A 22720-nucleotide genomic window follows, 5' to 3' on the forward strand; every position below is an offset into this window, starting at 1 on the left:
GGAGCTCCTATACTTAATTTCCCTTAGCCTTTTCCTGGCAGCTTTTACTTGTCTTTCCTGGGCATCTCAGGGGATGGTTTCATAAGCAGGGCAGAGCCTTCCTAAAAGGTCCAGCTGAGTTTTGTCAACTTGCAAGTGCATCCACCCTATTTCAAGTATCTCACATTGCTTAGGGACTTTCATCTAATAATAATTCACCCTGAACAGGTGCAGTGTGTTTTTATTACATAATATTTTCATCATTTCAAACTGCCCCAGACTAAATCCAGGTTCCTTCTTTCACATTAATGGAAATCAAGACACTAGCTAAAGTTTAAACAGAACAAAAATGGGAGCAAAAGGAATTAAACAAAATTAAGCAGTTGAAAAATTAAAAATTAATCTAACATTTAAATAATGAGAGGTAGAGATAAAGTAAATAAATTATATCTCTTTCTATTTGCAGTTAAGAGTTGGATTAGTTTTCTAATTCTGCATGATAAGTTATTATATGTTTATCAGCTTAAAACAAAACACATTTATTACCTCTCAGTTTTCTGTGGGTCAGAGTCTGGGTTAGCCAGATGCTCTGTTCAGGATCTCACCAAGTTGAAATATAGAAATATGGGTGTAAGTCACAGTTGTAGTCACATATGAGGTTTGTAGTTCTCTTCAGAACTCTGTAATTGCTGAAGTTATCACCTTGCAACCGTATAACTGATGTCCTTGATTTCCTGCTGCCGTCAGCAAGGAATCGCTTTCCACTCCTAGAGGTCACCGTCAGGTCCTAGCCATACGATTCTCTTTTCTCAAAATACAGCAGCTTCCTTCCTCAAGCCTGGAGAAAAGATCCAGTTTTGAAAAGACCTAGTCCCTCTATTAAGGGCTCATCTGAACAGGTCAGGTCCACCCAAGATAATATCCAATGTATTAACTAAAAGTCAATTGATTAATAAGCTAATTGTTAGAGTCACGTGCTGTGCTTAGTCATTCAGTCGTGTCCGACTCTTTGCGACCCATGGACTGTAGCCTGCCAGGCTCCTCTGTCCATGCGGATCCTCCAGGCAAGAATATTGGAGTGAATAGCCATTCCCTTCTCCACGGGATCTTCCCAAACCAGGTATCAAACCCAGGTCTCCACATTGCAGACGGATTTTTACTGTCTGAGCCACCAGGGAAGCCCAATTGTTAGTTATAGCTGATAATATTCACAGGTCTCCAACAGCCCTCAAAGGGAGAAGATTATATACAGGGCATGCACACCATGAGGAGGAAATTTTTTTAAGTTTCTAAGTTGATATTTTGTATTTTCATTTTTATTCAGTTTAAGAAATAGTTTTTTAATTTTCTTTCCTTTTTGTTTTTTTTGGCCACGCAGCATGTGGGGTCTTAGTTCCCTAACCCAGAGATCAAACCCCTGCCCCCTGAAGTCAAAACGCAGAATCCCAGCCACTTGACTGCCAGGGAAGCCCCCAGTGAGGGAGTCTTGGCGGTCATCTTAGACTTCTGATTAGCACACATCATGATCTAAAGTAGGTAGATCAAACATCAGAGGAACAAGCATACTATTCAAACTTAGATATAGACTTTTAACAACTAAAATATACAATGAAACATATATTGTTTTTGAGGGATGGACTAAGCAGGGAGAGAGACTTTTCATTATTTGCTTTTATGTACTATTTCAGTGTTATTGTTTTATATTACACAAGAATAATGTTACAGTAAAAAAAAATTAGAAATCACAGATAGGGGATGGAAAAATCTCACATTCACAGACTCACTTTCCTATTCTTCTCTTAAGTGATCAAGTTACTTTGTGTTGATTCTGTGGACCTACTCTCTTCTTTCTTTATACTCTTCCTGGATGATTTCACCCATTCCTGTGGCTTCAATGATAGTCTAAACACTGATGAGTATCAAATATATATTTATATCCCTGACCTCTCTTTTGAATTCTACACACAGTTTTAATTCTTCCTACATACCTCCAACTACTTAACTAACCAGCATCTCAAACATAATAAGTCCAAATTTTATTATCTGCTGCCACCATACCTTCTCCTTCTTATATTTCCTATATCGGCTGATAGCGTAACTATTCAGTCTCTCAAACTATAAATTTTAGAGTTGTCTGTCATATCTGCCTATCATTCCTGGTCAGCAAGTCTTCTTGTGTACAATCAGACTAGTTCCACATCTGACTATCTCCTATCACCACTGCCACACCATAGCTAAGCCTCATTTCTTTTAACTGATTTCCAAATACCAACCTTCCACCTACTAATCTACCCTCCAGGCTCCTAAGGATCATTTTCCTAAAAATCAAATGTGATTATGCCACTCCCTGTTTAAACTCTCCCTCTCCCCAATTTCCTTAGAGATAAGTCCAACCCAAATCTAATCCTTATCTCCATTTGTTCCTCATCACTCCTCTGTTCTTACTTCTCCCATGCAAACACAGTCCATCTTCTAGCCATGCTGAATTTCTCACAGTTTGATAAATATGCTGTCTCTTTATAATTACTGAATTTTACACATGCAGTCCCCTCTTTCTAAAATGTTCTAGCTTCATATCCATCCACTCTTGTCTCCTCCCTGATCATTCTCTCTCTCACCTTCTTGCACACTGCTCATTCCTATAGCAAACCTCTAGTCGTTTTATGAATACATCTGCTCTTCAACACTCTGTCTATTCACACATTTTTTTTCTCTATATATAGAATACATTCATCAAATTCCTACTTATTTTTGAAGATCCAGTTCAAATGTTGCCTCCTTTAGCAGAGACTTCCTCATCCCCCTCACAAAGAGTTCATTTCTTTACCTTACAACATGATAACTGCATTTTTCATTTTCATCTCACTTATTATTTTCCCCACTCAAGGACATTTTCAGGAGAGAATCTCTATTATTTGTATCTATATTATTAGTACCAAACACAATTCCTAGCACAAACTATATGTTCAATAAATGTTTTATAAAACAAAATTAACAAGAATGTTCACAAAAGCACTATTTGTAATAGCCCCCAAATGGAAACAACACAAATGTCACCTACTATTAAATAGGTAAATTGTGGTCTATTTATAAAATATAAATTACACACTAACAAAAATGAAAGAACTACTGCTACATGCAAAAACATTGGTAAATTCACAAAATGATGAACAAAAGAAGCTGGACACAAAAGAGTACATACTACATGGATTCTACTTACATAAGCTTCAAGAAACAGGTGAAACTTCTCTATAGCAACAGAAGTCAGAGCTGGGTGTAATGGCCAGGACGGAGCACAAGGCACTCCTCTTGGGGTGCTGGTAATACTGTATCCCTATCTGGGTGCTGTTGACATGGGCTTCTTCATTTTGTGAAAATTCATTGAGTTGTATGCACATTTATGATTTTCAGTTTTCTCTATGTATGTTATACTTCAATAAAAGTTTACTTAAAAATTAATTTGCACTGCTCTTATGTTCTGCAGTATTGATGATCTGCTGGTTGGACTGTAATTTCTACAACCAATAAGAAAGGGAATAGCATGTTACCATGTTACTATTTCCTAGAACCAGTTTCTGAACTGAGATCATTATCCCAGCATGTTAAATGATTTGAAAGCATTATAGAAGCCTATTACACTTGAATATCCCCTTAACTTGTTAATTTTTCAAAGGACAAAATTTGAGCTTCACTAGGAAGTTTCCAAATGAAAGTGCTGATTGTCATTGTCAAAAAAAAAATCAGTCTTCTCTGTATTTTCCTTTAGAAAGTTGTGTTCAGTTACTATGATTGGCTGATAATGGTCCCCCAAATAGATCAGGTTGTAATCCCAGGAACTTGTAAATGTTACCTTACAAGAAAAAAAGGTCTTCACAGATGTGATAAAGTTAAGGACCTTGAGATGGAAAGATCATCAATTATCTAGGTGGGCTTTAAATGTAATTATATGTATCCTTATAAAAAGACTTAACGACACACAGAAGAAAAAGCAATATAAAGACAGAGCAGAGATATAAAGATGCTGACCTTAAAGAATGGAATGAAGTGGCCAGACGCCAAGGAATGTTGATAACCACCTGAAGCTAGAGAGATAAGAAATGCATTTTCCCCTAAAGTGTCCAAAGGGCATGTCACCCTGCCAACATGTTGATTTCAGTACGGTGACAAACAGCCTGTACTTCCAGCCTCCAGAACTGTAAGAGAATAACATTTCTGATGTGTTAAGCCACAAAGTTTGTCATTATTTGTTACAGCAGCTACAGGAGACATTACTTGCCAATAAAGGTCCGTCTAGTCAAGGCTATGGTTTTTCTAGTAGTCATGTATGGATGTGAGAGTTGGACTATAAAGAAAGCTGAGTGCCAAAGAATTGATGCTTTTGAACTGTGATATTGGAAAAGACCTAAGGAAATCAGTCCTGAATAATCATTGGATGGACTGATGCTGAAGCTTAAACTCCAATACTTTGGCCACCTGATGTGAAGAAGTGACTCACTGGAAAAGACCCTAATGCTGGGAAAGACTGAAGGTGGGAGGAGAAGGGGATGACAGAGGATGAGATAGTTGGAGGGCATCACCAACTCGATGGACATGAGTTTGAGTAAACTCTAGGAGTTGGTGATGGACAGGGAAGTCTGGTGTGCTGCAGTCCATGGGGTTGCAAAGAGCGGGACACAACTGAGCAACTGAACTGAACTGACAGGAGACAGGTAATAAATGTCAACCTTGTCTACATTACAGAACTTGTCTAATACTGAAAATTGTTTAATATCTCTCAAAATAATACCCCTTTTTAAACTTGTATAGTAAGTTATTTTCCAAATTGATATGGATTGTGGCATTTTATTGGAGAAGGCGATGGTACCCCACTCCAGTACTCTTGCCTGGAAAATCCCATGGATGGAGGAGCCTGGTAGGCTGCAGTCCATGGGGTGGCTAAGAGTCGGACATGACTGAGCAACTTCACTTTCACTTTTCACTTTCATGCATTGGAGAAGGAAACGGCAACTCACTCCAGTGTTCTTGCCTGGAGAATCCCAGGGATGGGGGAGCCTGGTGGGCTGCTGTCTATGCGGTCGCACAGAGTCGGACACGACTGAAGCGACTTAGCAGCAGCAGCAGCAGCAGTGGCATTTTATTGGAGAAGGCAATGGCACCCCACTCCAGTACTCTTACCTGGAAAATCCCATGGACGGAGGAGCCTGGTAGGCTGCAGTCCATGGGGTCGCTAAGAGTCGGACATGACTGAGCAACTTCACTTTCACTTTTCACTTTCATGCATTGGAGAAGGAAATGGCAACCCACTCCAGTGTTCTTGCCTGGAGAATCCCAGGGATGGGGGAGCCTGGTGGGCTGTCGTCTCTGAGGTCACACAGAGTCGGACATGACTGAAGCGACTTCACAGCAGCAGTGGCATTTTATAGGACACAGAAATATTCACAGAAAGTGAAAAGATAAAACAAATATTAGAACATAATTTATGTGGTTCATCATGGAGACCTTAAAACATACAAGTCTGTTGTGATTTTTTTACTCTCAAGTTATCTTTTGTCTACTAAGGGCTGGGCTTTAATATTCACTAGTTATTCACCACTTCAAGTGGTGTTAAACATAGAATGTAAGCCTACTAACTCAAAAACTCAAATGAGAGTACAAAAAGAATTTAATTCATTAAGGATTGTTTAAAATGCAAATATATAGGGATATATTGAGATCTCAGAGGGTTCTCAAATAAAACCTAAGTGCTTTATGGTAATTCATTAATCCACTTATCCTCAGTGAATGCTTGAGCTAATTTTAGCATATTGTATTCTCAGTGAATATGTCCCAATTCACCCAAAAGATTAATAGTTTCTTCAGTGCATACTTGTCAGGTACAAATATACAAAGCAATGTGCTAGTTGCTGATGTTGGAAGGTGGAGGAGTAAGCCATAGAAAACAAAATCTTTTCAGTGCTGACTTCTGCTGTACAGGACCTACAAGCAATAAGGTACAGACCTACAGAAAGATAAAATGAACATAAATAGCTATAAGACTGCCTCTCTAAGTTATATATATAACAAGAGAGTTATAGGTAAAAGGTTAGAGTTCAGAAAAAGGAGAAATTTCCATATAGCTAGGGTGGGAAGAGGGTGAAAGTGATGAAAATAGCTCATGGAGAAAACTGGCCTTGAATGATCTAATGTGCCAAGATGAACATTTCAATTGATAAAGTATCATGTGTCCAATTTATTGTACAAAGATGACTTTGGCTGGGGTTTGTAATCGATTGGAAACAAAATAGTAAAAGTCAGGCTAAGAAGGTTGGACTTGTCTATAGGCCATGAAAACCCACAAGAAGTGTAAAGCAAAGGAGTGATAAGACTGAGAAATCAATTGAGCAAGGTATAATAGGAAAAGGGGCTAGGGAAAGAAGACTAGTGAAAGTGAATCAGGTTCTGGCTCAGCCACCTATGCTAATCTCAAGGAAATTACTTGTTTTCCTGGATCTCAGACTTTATTTCTATAAATGGAATTAACTGAAATGACCTCATAAGATTGCTGTGAGGGTCAAAAATAAATATGGAATTTAACAATATTGTATAAACTTTAAAACAAGGTAAGTAAAAGGTATAAAATACAGAGCACGCACTTGCATTCATAATCCAGGCAAGAGTTAATGAGGGCCTGAAGTATGCATTGGTAATCTGAATCAAAGAAGAGATACCAGAGATATTACAGCAGTAGACCTAACAGACTCAGCAACTGATATAGTGCGGACGGAGCTGCAGGGAACAAGGACTGAGAGACCTTAACCTTAGATGACAAAAAGAATGGAGGCATAAAAAGAAAAGTAGGCTTATGGTTCACTGGACTTCTCCTTCACTCAACAAATAATTGTCATTTGCAGACAACATTTTAAGTGCTGGGACTGCTACAGAGAATAAAGTAGACAAAGAGCTGCCTCATGGAACTTGTATTCTGTGAAGGGACACAGGCATTTAAAGATAAACACAAAGGGGGGAGGAGCCAAGACGGCGGAGGACTAGGACGGGGAGAACACTTTACCCCCCACAAATTCATCAAAAGAGCATTTAAAAGCTGAGTAAATTCCACAAAACAACTTCTGAATGCTGGCAGAGGACATCAGGCACCCAGAAAAGCAACCCAAGTCTTCGAAAGGAGGTAGGAAAAAATATAAAAGACAAAAAAAGAGACAAAAGAGGGAGGGACGGAGATCAGTCCCGGGAAGGGAGTCTTAAAAAGAGAGAAGTTTCCAAACACCAGGAAACCTTCTCACTGCCGAATCTGTGCCAAGCTTTGGAAGCACAGAGGGCAACATAACAGGGAGAAAAAATAAACAACTAAAACTTGCAGATTGCAAGCCCTACGGTAACTCCCCCAGCGGAGAAGCAGCGCAGATGCCTGCACACGCCATTAGCAAGCGGGGGCTGGGCAGGGAGGCGCGGCGCGGGCTGCGTCGCTGAGAGTAAGAATCTGGCCTGAATACCCTGAGCGCTATCTGAGCGAAATAATTTGGGCTAGCAAACCAGACTGTGGGATATCTACCACACGAACAGCCACCCCTAACCTAAGACACCGCCAGGCCCGTGCATGGAACAAAGGACTGAACAGAAATAGCTGGCTGCAGACCTTCCTCCTCTGGTGACAGGCAGCCAGAGCTGGAAAGGGGCAATCACAGCCCCAGAGAGACATTATCTATAAAACTGTAAGCAGGCTTCTTTGCTAAGTAGAACTTCTTGGGGGTCTGGACGGTCAACATCTGCCTGAGAAGGTGCGCTGGTTGTACCGAGCGGCGGGGAGGCAATAAGTTGCAGCAACCACGCTTGCCAAACACCTCATCACCTGAGCTGCTCAGACCTGGGAAAGGCACAAAATGCAGGCCCAACCAAGTCTGCACCTCTGAGGACTACCCAAGTGCCTGAACCTGAGCGGCTTGGACCTGGGAGGTGCAGGCAGCCCAGGGCCAGCCACGGATGGTTCTCGGCGGAACAACCTAGAGCCTGAGCAGTGTGGGCAGGGAGGCTACACGTGCCGTGAGTGGGGGCAGACCCAGTGTGGCTCAGGCACTGCAAGCACACACCAGTGTTACTTGTTTGCAGCATCCCTCCCTCCCTCCCCACAGCGTGACTGAACAAGTGAGCCTAAAAAAAAAAAAAAAAGTGTCCTCCACCACCATCCCCTCTGTGTCAGGGCGGAAACCAGACACTGAAGAGACCAGCAAACAGAAGAAGCTATAACAGAGGGAACCGCCTTGGAAGCTACAGGCAATAGATTAAAACCCTGTGATTACTACCGAATACATAGGAAGGGGCCTATACATCTTGAGAAATATAATTCGGACCAAGGAACTAGCCAAAAATGAACTGAACCCACAATACTCACAACAAAACTAGAGAAAGTCCTAGATATATTTTTACTATTTTTATGATCATTCTTTTTTTAATTTTTTAAAAAAATTTAAGTCCTCTATTATTCCTTTAATTTTCACTTTTATAACCTATTACTTTGCAAAAAAAAAAAAAGACCCTATTTTTTTTTTCAGCAAACTTCATATATATGTATTTTTATAATTTTTTGACCTTGTTTTTTTTTTTCTTCTTTTCTTTAACATTGCATTTTTGAAATTCCAAACTCTACTCTAGATTTTTAATTTTAGCTTTTTGGTATGTTATCAATTTTGTACCTATAGTTTTTTTTATAATTTCTGTGACTTTTTTTTTCTCTGTTTCTTTCTCTTTTTTTTTTTCTTCTTCTTCTTTTATATAACATTGTATATCTGAAATTCCAAATTCTACTCTAGATTTTTAATTTATGCTTTTTGGTATTTGATATCAATTTTGTACCTGTATCTTCTTTATAATTTTTGCGACATTGTTTGTTTTTGTTTGTTTGTTTGTTTTTTCTCTTTTTCTTCTTCTTTTTTTTTAACATTGTATTTTTGAAATTCCAAACTCTACTCTAGATTTTTAACTTTTGCTTTTTGGTATTAGTTATCAATTTTGTACCTATATTTTCTTTATAATTTTTGTGACCTTGTTTGTTTTTGTTTATTCATTTTTTCTCTCTCTTTTCCTTCTTCTTTTCTTTAACATTGTATTTTTGAAATTCCAAACTCTACTCTAGATTTTTAATTTTTGCTTTTATGTATTTGTTACCAATTTTGTACCTTTAAGAACCCAATCTTCAGGACCCATTTTTCACTAGGGAGCGAGATTACTACCTTGACTGCTCTCTCTCCCTTTGGACTCTCCTTTTTCTCTACCAGCTCGCCTGTGTCTCCTCCCTAACCCCTCTCTACTCTACCCAACTCTGTGAATTTCTGTGTGTTCCAGACGGTGGAGAACACTTAGGGAACTGATTACTGGCTAGATCTGTCTCCCTCCTTTTCATTCCCCCCTTTTATCCTTCCGGCCACCTCTGTCTCCTTCCTCCTTCTTCTCTTCTCTGTATAACTCCGTGAACATCTCTGAGTGGTCCAGTTGTGGGGTGCACATAAGGAAGTGATTACTTGCTAGCCCACCCTCTCCACTATTGATCCACCTCATCTCATTTGGGTCACCTCTAACTCCCTCCTCCCTCTTCTCTTCTCCATGTAACGCTGTGAACCTCTCTGGGTGACCCTCACGGTAGAGAAACTTTTCATCTTTAACATAGATGTTTTATCAATGGTGCTGTATAGAAGGAGAAGTTTTGAAACTACTGTAAAAATAAAACCAATAACTGGAAGCAGGAGGCTTAAGTCCAAACCCTGACTCCAGGGAACTCCTGACTCCAAGGAACGTTAATTGACAGGAGCTCATCAAATGCCTCCATACCAACACTGAAACCAAGCACTACACAAGGGCCAACAAGTTCCAGGGCAAGACATACCAAGCAAATTCTCCAGCAACAAAGGAACACAGCCCTGAGCTTCAAGATACAGGCTGCCCAAAGTCAACCCAAAACCATAGACATCTCATAACTCATTACTGGACACTTCATTGCACTCCAGAGAGAAAAAATACAGCTCCACCCACCAGAACACCGACACAAGCTTCCCTAACCAGGAAACCTTGACAAGCCACCTGTACAAACCCACACACAGCGAGGAAACGCCACAATAAAGAGAACTCCACAAACTGCCAGAATAAGAAAGGACACCCCAAAAGCAGCAATTTAAACAAGATGAAGAGACAGAGGAATACCCAGCAGATAAAGGAACAGGATAAATGCCCACCAAATCAAACCAAAGAGGAAGAGATAGGGAATCTACCTGATAAAGAATTCCGAATAATGATAGTGAAATTGATCCAAAATCTTGAAATCAAAATGGAATCACAGATAAATAGCCTGGAGACAAGGATTGAGAAGATGCAAGAAAGGTTTAACAAGGACCTAGAAGAAATAAAAAAGAGTCAATATATAATGAATAATGCAATAAATGAAATTAAAAACACTTTGGAGGCAACAAATAGTAGAATAACAGAGGCAGAAGATAGGATTAGTGAATTAGAAGATAGAATGGTAGAAATAAATGAATCAGAGAGGATAAAAGAAAAACGAATTAAAAGAAATGAGGACAATCTCAGAGACCTCCAGGACAATATTAAACGCTACAACATTTGAATCATAGGGGTCCCAGAAGAAGAAGACAAAAAGAAAGACCATGAGAAAATACTTGAGGAGCTAATACTTGAAAACTTCCCTAAAATGGGGAAGGAAATAATCACCCAAGTTCAAGAAACCCAGAGAGTCCCAAACAAGGATAAACCCAAGGCAATACACCCCAAGACACATATTACTCAAATTAACAAAGATCAAACACAAAGAACAAATATTAAAAGCAGCAAGGGAAAAACAACAAATAACACACAAGGGAATTCCCATAAGGATAACAGCTGATCTTTCAATAGAAACTCTTCAAGGCAGGAGGGAATGGCAAGACATACTTAAAATGATGAAAGAAAATAATCTACAGCCCAGATTATTGTACCCAGAAAGGATCTCATTCAAGTATGAAGGAGAAACCAAAAGCTTTTCAGACAAGCAAAAGCTGAGAGAATTCAGCACCACCAAAACCAGCTCTCCAACAAATACTAAAGGATATTCTCTAGACAGGAAACACAAAAATGGTATATAAATTCGAACCCCAAACAATAAAGTAAATGGCAACGGGATCATACTTATCAGTAATTACCTTAAACGTAAATGGGTTGAATGCCCCAACCAAAAGACAAAGACTGGCTGAATGGATACAAAAACAAGACCCCTACATATGTTGTCTACAGGAGACCCACCTCAAAACAGGGGACACATACAGACTGAAAGTGAAGGGCTGGAAAAAGATTTTCCATGCAAACAGGGACCAAAAGAAAGCAGGAGTAGCAATACTCATATCAGATAAAATAGACTTTAAAACAAAGGCTGTGAAAAGAAACAAAGAAGGTCACTACATAATGATCAAAGGATCAATCCAAGAAGAAGATATAACAATTATAAATATATATGCACCCAACACGGGAGCACTGCAATATGTAAGACAAATGCTAATAAGTATGAAAGGAGAAATTAACAATAACACAATAATAGTGGGAGACTTTAATACCCCACTCACACCTATGGATAGATCAACTAAACAGAAAATTAACAAGGAAACACAACTTTAAATGATACAATAGACCAGTTAGACCTAATTGATATCTATAGGACATTTCATCCCAAAACAATGAATTTCACCTTTTTCTCAAGCACACATGGAACCTTCTCCAGGATAGATCACATCCTGGGCCATAAATCTAGCCTTGGTAAATTCAAAAAAATAGAAATCATTCCAAGCATCTTTTCTGACCACAATGCAGTAAGATTAGATCTCAATTACAGGAGAAAAACTATTAAAAATTCCAACATATGGAAGCTGAACAACACGCTGCTGAATAACCAACAAATCACAGAAGAAATCAAAAAAGAAATCAAAATTTGCATAGAAACGAATGAAAATGAAAACACAACAACCCAAAACCTGTGGGACACGGTAAAAGCAGTCCTAAGAGGAAAGTTCATAGCAATACAGGCATACCTCAAGAAACAAGAAAAAAGTCAAATAAATAACCTAACTCTACACCTAAAGCAACTAGAAAAGGAAGAAATGAAGAACCCCAGGGTTACTAAAAGGAAAGAAATCTTAAAAATTAGAGCAGAAATAAATGCAAAAGAAACAAAAGAGACCATAGCAAAAATCAACAAAGCGAAAAGCTCGTTCTTTGAAAGGATAAATAAAATTGACAAACCATTAGCCAGACTCATCAAGAAACAAAGGCAGAAAAATCAAATCAATAAAATTAGAAATGAAAATGGAGAGATCACAACAGACAACACAGAAATACAAAGGATCATAAGAGACTACTATCAGCAATTATATGCCAATAAAATGGACAACGTGGAAGAAATGGACAAATTCTTAGAAAAGTACAACTTTCCAAAACTGGACCAGGAAGAAATAGAAAATCTTAACAGGCCCATCACAAGCATGGAAATTGAAACTGTAATCAAAAATCTTCCAGCAAACAAAAGCCCCGGTCCAGACGGCTTCACAGCTGAATTCTACCAAAAATTTAGAGAAGAGCTGACACCTATCCTGCTCAAACTCTTCCAGAAAATTGCAGAGGAAGGTAAACTTCCAAACTCATTCTATGAGGCCACCATCACCCTAATACCAAAACCTGACAAAGATGCCACAAAAAAAGAAAACTACAGGCCAATATCACTGATGAACATAGATGCAAGAATCCTTAACAAAATTCTAGCAATCAGAATCCAACAACACATTAAAAAGATCATACACCATGACCAAGTGGGCTTTATCCCAGGGATGCAAGGATTCTTCAATATCTGCAAATCAATCAATGTAATACACCACATTAACAAATTGAAAAACAAAAACCATATGATTATCTCAATAGATGCAGAGAAAGCCTTTGACAAAATTCAACATCCATTTATGATAAAAACTCTCCAGAAAGCAGGAATAGAAGGAACATACCTCAACATAATAAAAGCTATATATGACAAACCCACAGCAAACATTATCCTCAATGGTGAAAAATTGAAAGCATTTCCTCTAAAGTCAGGAACAAGACAAGGGTGCCCACTTTCACCATTACTATTCAACATAGTTTTGGAAGTTTTGGCCACAGCAATCAGAGCAGAAAAAGAAATAAAAGGAATCCAAATTGGAAAAGAAGAAGTAAAACTCTCACTATTTGCAGATGACATGATCCTCTACATATAAAACCCTAAAGACTCCACCAGAAAATTACTAGAACTAATCAATGACTATAGTAAAGTTGCAGGATATAAAATCAACACACAGAAATCCCTTGCATTCCTATACACTAATAATGAGAAAACAGAAACAGAAATTAAGGAAACAATTCCATTCACCATTGCAATGGGAAGAATAAAATACTTAGGAATATATCTACCTAAAGAAACTAAAGACCTATATATAGAAAACTATAAAACACTGGTGAAAGAAATCAAAGAGGACACTAATAGATGGAGAAATATACCATGTTCATGGATTGGAAGAATCAATACAGTGAAAATGAGTATACTACCCAAAGCAATTTATAGATTCAATGCAATCCCTATCAAGCTATCAACGGTATTCTTCACAGAGCTAGAACAAATAATTTCACAATTTGTGTGGAAATACAAAAAACCTCGAATAGCCAAAGCTATCTTGAGAAAGAAGAATGGAACTAGAGGAATCAACCTACCTGACTTCAGGCTCTACAACAAAGCCACAGTCATCAAGACAGTATGGTACTGGCACAAAGACAGAAATATAGATAAATGGAACAAAATAGAAAGCCCAGAGATAAATCCACACACATATGGACACCTTATCTTTGACAAAGGAGGCAAGAATATACAATGGATTAAAGACAATCTCTTTAACAAGTGGTGCTGGGAAATCTGGTCAACCACTTGTGAAAGAATGAAACTAGAACACTTTCTAACACCATACACAAAAATAAACTCAAAATGGATTAAAGATCTAAATGTAAGACCAGAAACTATAAAACTCCTAGAGGAGAACATAGGCAAAACACTCTCTGACATACATCACAGCAGGATCTTCTATGACCCACCTCCCAGAATATTGGAAATAAAAGCAAAAATAAACAAATGGGACCTAATTAAACTTAAAAGCTGCACATCAAAGGAAACTATTAGCAAGGTGAAAAGGCAGCCTTCAGAATGGGAGAAAATAATAGCAAATGAAGCAACTGACAAACAACTAATCTCAAAAGTATACAACCAACTCCTACAGCTCAACTCCAGAAAGATAAATGACCCAATCAAAAAATGGGCCAAAGAACTAAATAGACATTTCTCCAAAGAAGACATACAGATGGCTAACAAACACATGAAAAGATGCTCAACATCACTCATTATCAGAGAAATGCTATGAGGTACCATTTCACACCAGTCAGAATGGCTGTGATCCAAAAGTCTACAAGCAATAAATGCTAGAGAGGGTGTGGAGAAAAGGGAACCCTCTTACACTGTTGGTGGGAATGCAAACTAGTACAGCCACTATGGAGAACAGTGTGGAGATTCCTTAAAAAACTGGGAATAGAACTGCCTTATGATCCAGCAATCCCACTGCTGGACATACACACTGAGGAAACCAGAAGGGAAAGAGAAACGTGTACCCCAATGTTCATCGCAGCACTGTTTATAATAGCCAGGACATGGAAGCAACCTAGATGTCCATCAGCAGATGAATGGATAAGAAAGCGGTGGTACATATACACAATGGAGATTACTCAGCCATTAAAAAGAATACATTTGAATCAGTTCTAATGAGGTGGATGAAACTGGAGCCTATTATACAGAGTGAAGTAAGCCAGAAGGAAAAACACCGATACAGTATACTAACGCATATATATGGAATTCAGAAAGATGGTAACAATAACCCTGTGTACGAGACAGCAAAAGAGACACTGATGTATAGAACAGTCTTATGGACTCTGTTGGAGGGGAGAGGGTGGGAAGATTTGGGAGAAGGGCATTGAAACATGTATAATATCATGCATGAAACGAGTTGCCAGTCCAGGTTCGATGCACGATACTGGATGCTTGGGGCTAGTGCACTGGGTCGACCCAGAGGGATGGTATGGGGAGGGAGGACGGTTCAGGATGGGGAACACATGTATACCTGTGGCAGACTCATTTTGATATTTGGCAAAACTAATACAATTTTGTAAAGTTTAAAAATAAAATAAAATTTAAAAAAAAGATAAACACAGGGCATGTCAGTATATTAATCATGTTTTTTACTATGTGTATTTTATGATATTTTGACATCTCCTTTTATGAGTCTCCTGAAGTCTGATACACTATCTCCCAGGGCCTAAATCACACCAGGGCAGGATACCAGACAACTAGGAACCACCCTTATATTTTAGAGGCTGCAGAAGTAACTCAAACTATCCAATCCTAAACTTGTTCTACTACTTACTCTGCCTTTCTCAATCCTTCCCACCAAAACCACAATAAAGGCTCTGGTCCATGCTTCCCCCTCACTCCTGCATCCTGACCTACCGTCCCTCTGCTTCCCCATCTGGCCCTGCATGGCGTGGCATACTTCCTCCTGAAAACTATAAAATACTATCTTTTCAATGGCAATCATTTTCTATCATCTATAAGCCAAAAGAATACCTTATCATGGTAGTTAACTAAAGTTTTACTTCATATAATCAGATTAATTTTTAGAATACTAAATGGCTTTTGCCACATCTTCCAACATACCAAAATGGTATTATACTTGGAAATAATTCTTAAATATAAGTTTCACTATATTTTTTCCCATGATAATGCAAATGAATAATTGAACTCTTGAAAACTTGCAATAATCTTCCCGAAAGTATCCCTTTTCTCTCATCTATACTGCTTATCTCAAAAGAGGATTCATGGGACTTCTCTGGTATGGTAGTCCAGTGATTAAGAATCTGCCTGGCAATGCAGGGGACATGGGTTTGATCCCTGATCAGGGAACTAAGATCCCACATGTAATAGAACATTAAGTCCATGAACCCACACTCTCTGGAGCCCGTGCGCCACAATTAGAGAGCACAAGTGCAGCAACTACTAAGCACATGGGCCACAACTAGAGAATCCGTGTGTCACAGCAAAAGATGCAGCATGATGCAATGAAGATCCCGTAACCAGCAGCTTAATAAAGAAATAAAGAAATCCTGATGCAGTCAAATAAAGAAGGATTCATAATAAAAATAAATAAAAAGTATAAAAAATAATAAATAAAAATGAATAAATAAAATAAGAAGAGGATTCATATAATACTTCATATTTTTCTTCAAGCATACTTGAAGCATACAACCTAGTTCAATAAATATTATTAATATGTTGTTAATATTTTATAATACAAATAAACTCATACATGAATTTCCACATTTATACAATTATTCTAAATTGCTTTTTAAGATAAACAATAGCATTACTGAAAAACTTCATATTGGTGTAAATATTGGAAACACTGGAAATTTAAAAAATTTTTAAACCTTGAGGCTATACACATTAAAGAAGTTTTATATGTTGCTATTTTTGTTACCTAAACCTAACTAAAATTACTTTCACCAGCATGTTTTGAAGAATCTTAGTTGCAGATTCCCTAAGTAAGGAAAATGTAACTATTAACTTTAAAAGATAGATAATATATAGATACAAAGTATCATAATCCAAATAAGCCAAGATAAATGTTTTCGGAAAAGATCTGTAGTAATTTTAAGAGTTGAAAGGGTATTTTTTATCAATTGTCTATAATGACCCATAGTTATTTGTTATAAGATGCATTGGAATCTGCAGTGGAGAATCCACAATTATCTAAAGCCTCAAGGTGGCAAATCAATTATTCCATAATGAATGGCAAGTTATGTCAGTTGTAAATATGTGTCACAAGGATCATGTTTTAGTAGAAACAATGAAAGAAATCTTGAACAGCATTTTATTACCATGCTAATGCAGTAGAGCCTTCTGGCAACTATATAGAATCCAGAATATAATGTCTAAATACCCATGGAGAACATTTAGAATAAGAACACTAATATCCTCAAACAGCTGCTTACTTTATGCTAACCCAATAATAGTACTCAACTTTTTGGTCTCAGGATCCCTTTACCTTTAAAGATTATAGACAGCCCCAAAAAGTTTTTATGTGAGTTCAATCAATGGTTTATTACCTTATAAGAAATTAAAACAGAGAAAATATTTAAATAGGTATTTACTTATTTAGGAAATCTTTTAAAATCATAATAAACACCCCATGTTAATATCAGAGCAACTATGCTATCTTGTTCTGTAACCTCTGGACATGAAAGGAAGAAAGAAAAGTCTGAGTTTTTCAATAAAGAATAAAAATAAAATAAAAAATTTATCATTAAGGAAACAGTTTTAACCTTGCAGACTCCCTGAAGAAGAGAATTGCTTTGAGAACTGCTGCTCTAAATCTTTAGTTTATCAGTAGGAAAAGTTGAATTTGTCTACTAGGTCACATGAAAATGCTGTTTTCAGAAGGGAGAACTAATAGCAACCAAGCCAGTTCTTAGAGTTTTAAGAAACAGCCCAAGTCCAGTGACTAAGATAAGAACATTAACTTCTAACTTTACACAAAGTTCAAGTCCTCAGCCTTAGCCAATAACAGCAGAGGCTAGATATACGCATAGACAGCAGTAATGCTTTGAAATACACATAGCCATCAGCAGTGAGTTAACTGTGACAATGCTCTAAGTCTAAAAATTAACTTAATGATTTCTTTATGACTGTTTAATTCATTAGAGTTAATTACATATCAATACTGCAGTTAACTTACAAAAATGATAAACTGTGCTTCTGTTTCTCTTCTGTTGTCTAAAACATCTTCTGTGTGCTAAAGCTCCTAAGGATAGATAAATAATTCTTTGAGCTGGAGCTGACAAAAGAACTAATGAAGAACATCTGTGTAATACAGTGCATGTGTGAGTAGCAAATGTTTATATTTATTTGGCATGCATAAACATGCATGTGAAAAGTGAAAGTGAAGTGAAAGTTGCTCAGTCGTGTCCGACTCTTTGCGACCCCATGGACTATAGAGTCCATGGAATTCTCCAGGCCAGAATACTGGAGAGGGTAGCCTTTCCCTTCTCCAAGGGATCTTCCCAACTCAGGGATCAAACCCAGGTCTCCCACATTGCAGGCGGATTCTTTACCAGCTGAGCCACAAGGGAAGTCCAAGAATACTGGAGTGGGTAGCCTAGCCCTTCTCCAGGGGATCTTCCCGACCCAGGAATCAAACTGGGGCCTCCTGCATTGCAGGCGGATTCTTTACCAACTAAGCTATCAGGGAATTTACCACATTAATTTCCTTTTTAAAGCAAAACCAAAATATGAACATTTTTCTACAACTCAATGAATTTCAAGATAAAATTACAAATATTTTAAAATAATTTTTAGGTGTCTATATAGTAGATATTTTGTTTGTCCACAATTATTCTCTCCCCCGACACACTAAATGTACCCTAAATGATCCTAATTATTATAATCTGAGTGGGCTTCAAATTGATTAAAAGCCAACAGAATACACAATGGAAAAAAAAAAAAAAAGATCTCTTCAGCAAGTGGGAGGGTTGCACAGCCACATATAAATCAATGAGGTTAGAACACACCCTAACGTCATATATAAAGATAAACTTAACATGGCTTAAACACAAATTAAAACAGGACTCTATAAAACTCCTAGAAGACAATGTAGGTAAAATACTCTCTGACACAAATTGTACCAGTTTTCTTAGGTCAGTGTCCCAAGGCAATAGAAATAAAAGCAAAAATGAACACATGGGACCTAATTAAACTTACAAGCTTTTTACAGCAAAGGTGACCCAAGGAAACCATAAACAAAATGAAAAGGCAACCTGTGGACTAGAAGAAAATATCTGCAAATGATGCAACCAACAAGGGCCTAATTTCCAAAATACACAAACAGCTCATGCAACTCCACCCAAAAAAAACAAAGAACCCAATCAAAAACTGGGCAAGAAGAACTACATAGACACTTCTCCCAAGAAAACATACAGATGGCCAACAGGCACATGAAAAGATGCTCAACATTGCTAATTATTAGAGAAATGTAAATCACAGTGACAATGAGGTACCACCTCACACTGGTCAGAACGGCCGTCATTAGAAAATATACAAATAACAAACGCTGGAGAGAGTGTAGAGAAAAGGGAACCCTCCTACACTGTTGGTGGAAATGTAAACTGAAGCAATCACTATGGAAAATGGTATGAAAATTCCTCAAAAAACTAAAAATAGTTTCTATATGATCCAGCAGTCCCACTCCTGGGAATATATCTAGATAAAACTATAATTCAAAAAGATATATGCACCCCTATATTCATAGCAGCACTATTCACAATAGCCAAGACACATGCACTTAGTCCCTCAGTCCTGTCTGACTCTTTGCCAATACATGGAAACAACCTAAATGTCCATCAACAGATGAATGGACAAAGATGTGGTACATATATACAATGGAATACTACTCGGCCATAAAAAAGAATGAAATAATGCCATTTTCAGCAACTTGGATGGACCTAGAGATTATCATACTAAGTGAAGCAAATGAGAAAGAGAAAGACAAATGCAATATGATAGCACTTGTCTATGGAATCTAAAATAGGACATAAATGAACTTATCTATAAAGCAGAATCATAGACATAAAGAATAGGCTTGTAGTTGCCAATGGGGAGGGGATTGGGGGAGAAATGGATTGGATTTGGGGATTAGTAGATGCAAACCACTATATGTAGACTGAATAAAGGACATGGTTCTACTGTAAAACCCAGGGAACTATATTCAATATCCTGTGATAAAATATAATGGAAAAGAATATGAAAAAGAATATATATATATATATGTAAATGAATCACTTGGAGATAATATATATATATGACTCACTTGGCTATACATCAGAAATCAACACTGTAAATCAACTATATTCCAATAAAATACATTAAAAAAAAAGCACATATTGTATTGCCAAAAAAGGAAGCTAATAGAAAGATTCCTGAATTAACAAATACAAAAAGCAAACCCATTTGAAAACTAGAAGGTAAGCATCTCAAGAATATTAGGTCTCTGTCCATTTCTTAACTGGTGATTCCTAGGCATTAGTAAAAGCCTAATATATAAAAGGCATGCATTAGATTGTTGTAGAATAACTGAATGTATGAATAAAGGTAAGGAACTATCTTTGTGACATATACAACCAAAATTTACCTATGTGAGTTTTTTTCCACATTCTCTAATTGAGGCAATAGTGCTCAGGTTTGACAACTTGGAAAGTTAGGTGTTATGTGGGTCAAACATAGCAAACTGTTTATTATAAATAAAAGCAATTTCCCTAAATCTGGATTGATCTTATTGTGAAACACAGAAAGTTACTAAAGTTATTCCTCTCTTCATTGGGAGAATGTAAAATTGTTTATCTGTAATATATTTGCCAAATAAAATGTTTCCCCTGTTTTTCAACAGTTCTAATAATCATGAACTGGCTTACAAGACATTTTCTAGGTTAATTATGTGCTGTCATTGCAGGAATGAAATGTTTAAATCAAAGCAGAATAGCATTTACTATTTACAAGAGTTTGTTAAAGGCAATATATATAGAATGAACTCCTTAAAGTCTAAACAACCTAAAATTTTATTATCAACCTTGTTTTAATTAGTATATTTTTACTTTCCAATTTTTGGTAATATTAAAACATCCTTTCTTCATGCAATGTTCGCCCCTTTTTCTTCTGGTTTACTTTTGGGAGATGCTGAAGTCAATTCTGGTTAGCCTATGACAAAATATAAACTTATTAATAGGATACTAGGATAACTCACAGAATTCAAGAATTTGAAAACATATGGCAAGAATACTGTAGTGGGTTGCATTTCCTACTCTAGGGGATCTTCCCAAACCAGGGATCAAACCCGAATCTCCTGCATCTCCTGCATTGGCATGCAGATTCTTTACCAACTACACCTCTTGGGAAGCCCAAGCATATATACACACCGCAGAAAGGGCAAGAGCAACTGGATATCTCAAACATAGAAGTTCACAGACTCTATTTAAGAACATTGCCATTGATCTGACCCAGCTCCCGAAACATAATTCGAAATGACAAGTTCCAGCAAAGAAATGGTCATTTAAAAACTTTAAACATTACTCATCTCTAAATAAAGTCAATATAATATTTAATAAAATAACATGTCCCCAAAATTAGAAGAATGAATCAGACCATTTGAACAGTTTAGCCTAAACATGCTTTAGGATCATATCATCCCCATATACCTAAATCTGTGTTCACCAAAACAATTTTATGATCATTGAATACATTTCTGAAGTATTCACATCTAGTCAAAAAACAGATATCCAATAGAAAGAACAAAATAAAGTCATTAGTGGTTCTCTCATCATTACCACATCCATATAAATTTAAATATTGGTATTAAAACCAATAACCCCTGTCCAGTAAATTAGGTTATTGTGAGACCACACCTAGACTAGATGGACTCACAAGACCACATAATATATGCTTTAAGAGTTAAGGTTAGTTATTTTGGAAGTTCAAAGGCAAATACAAAATTATGATAGTGTGGTGGTTTAATCTCTAAGTCATGTCCGATTCTTGCAACCCCATGGACTGTAGCCTGCTAGGCTCCTCTGTCCATGGGATTCTCCAGGCAAGAATACTGGAGTGAGTTGCCATTTCTTTCTCCAGGGGATCTTCCTGACCCAGGAATCAAACCTGGGTCTCTTGCATTGCAGGCAGATTCTTAACCAACTGAGCTATGAGGGAAGCCTGAAAAATTATTGATAAAGAATATTATATAAGATAAGAAGCTCTGGGTCACTAAGATGTGTGGTGAGGTAAAAGGAAAAGAACATGTGTGCATGAACGAATGAATGAAAGTCTCTCAGTTGTGTCTGACTGTTTGCCACCCCATGGATTAGAGCCCACCAGGTTTCTCTATCCATGAAATTTTCCTGGCAAGAATACTGGAGTGGGTAGCCATTTCCTTCTCCGGGGAATCTTCCCAACCCAGGGATCAAACCTGTGTCTCCTGCACTGCAGGCGGATTCTTTACTGTCTGAGCCACAAGGGAAACTAGGTTATACTCTAAATTAGTTAAGCAAATAGAATGAAAAGACTGGTGTAGATGTGCTTTTTTATTCATTATTTTATTCAGTCCTATACTTTTCTGATAAATAGGTGATAGGATGGATGGATGGATGGATGGATAGGTAAATGGATGGTAGATGGATAGGTAGGTAGGTAGATAGATAGACTAACAAATGACTTCCTTGACAATGAAAAATTGATCCACTTTGATTTTACAGCTAAAAGCAGAATCCTCAGCACAGGTTCAGTCCCAGGAAAGAGTAACAATTCAGAATATCCACCCCACAAGGTTTTTGCATGTAATAACTCATTCATCTTTAACTTTATGGGCTTGTAAATGATAAAGGAAGAAAGTACTTTACTGAGACCAAACTGAAGATTTTTATCTGCTCTCAAAGATTTTCCAATTAACCACCTCAAACCAAATTTTTATGATTGGCATTTACATCCTATCTTTCCAAAGTAAATTTAGAACTCAATCTGGTTTGATTCAGAGCTCAGAAATGTTAATTATATTACCTA

The 22720-nt window shown here is 37.4% G+C and overlaps 1 long non-coding RNA gene across 19 annotated transcripts in view; it reads right to left on the bottom strand.

Annotated features, from left to right (window-relative positions):
• Positions 1-5148: 5148 nt before the first annotated feature.
• The window catches only part of LOC147349207 (uncharacterized), a 70541-nt gene continuing 52969 nt past the window's right edge, over positions 5149-22720 (bottom strand). For 16 of the 19 annotated variants that reach the window (XR_015149677.1, XR_015149675.1, XR_015149684.1 and 13 more), the window contains one exon: positions 20707-20869. This is a non-coding gene — a long non-coding RNA (uncharacterized LOC147349207). Of the gene's footprint in view, positions 5376-20706; positions 20870-22720 lie in introns of those variants that run through there. The other 3 variants (XR_015149659.1, XR_015149682.1, XR_015149685.1) reach the window with 2 other exon arrangements.

The sequence above is a fragment of the Bos grunniens genome, chromosome 21 (assembly GCF_055505025.1).
Source record: "Bos grunniens cultivar Pamir isolate PY7600 chromosome 21, Bosgru_T2T1.0, whole genome shotgun sequence".
Lineage (NCBI taxonomy): Eukaryota > Metazoa > Chordata > Mammalia > Artiodactyla > Bovidae > Bos > Bos grunniens.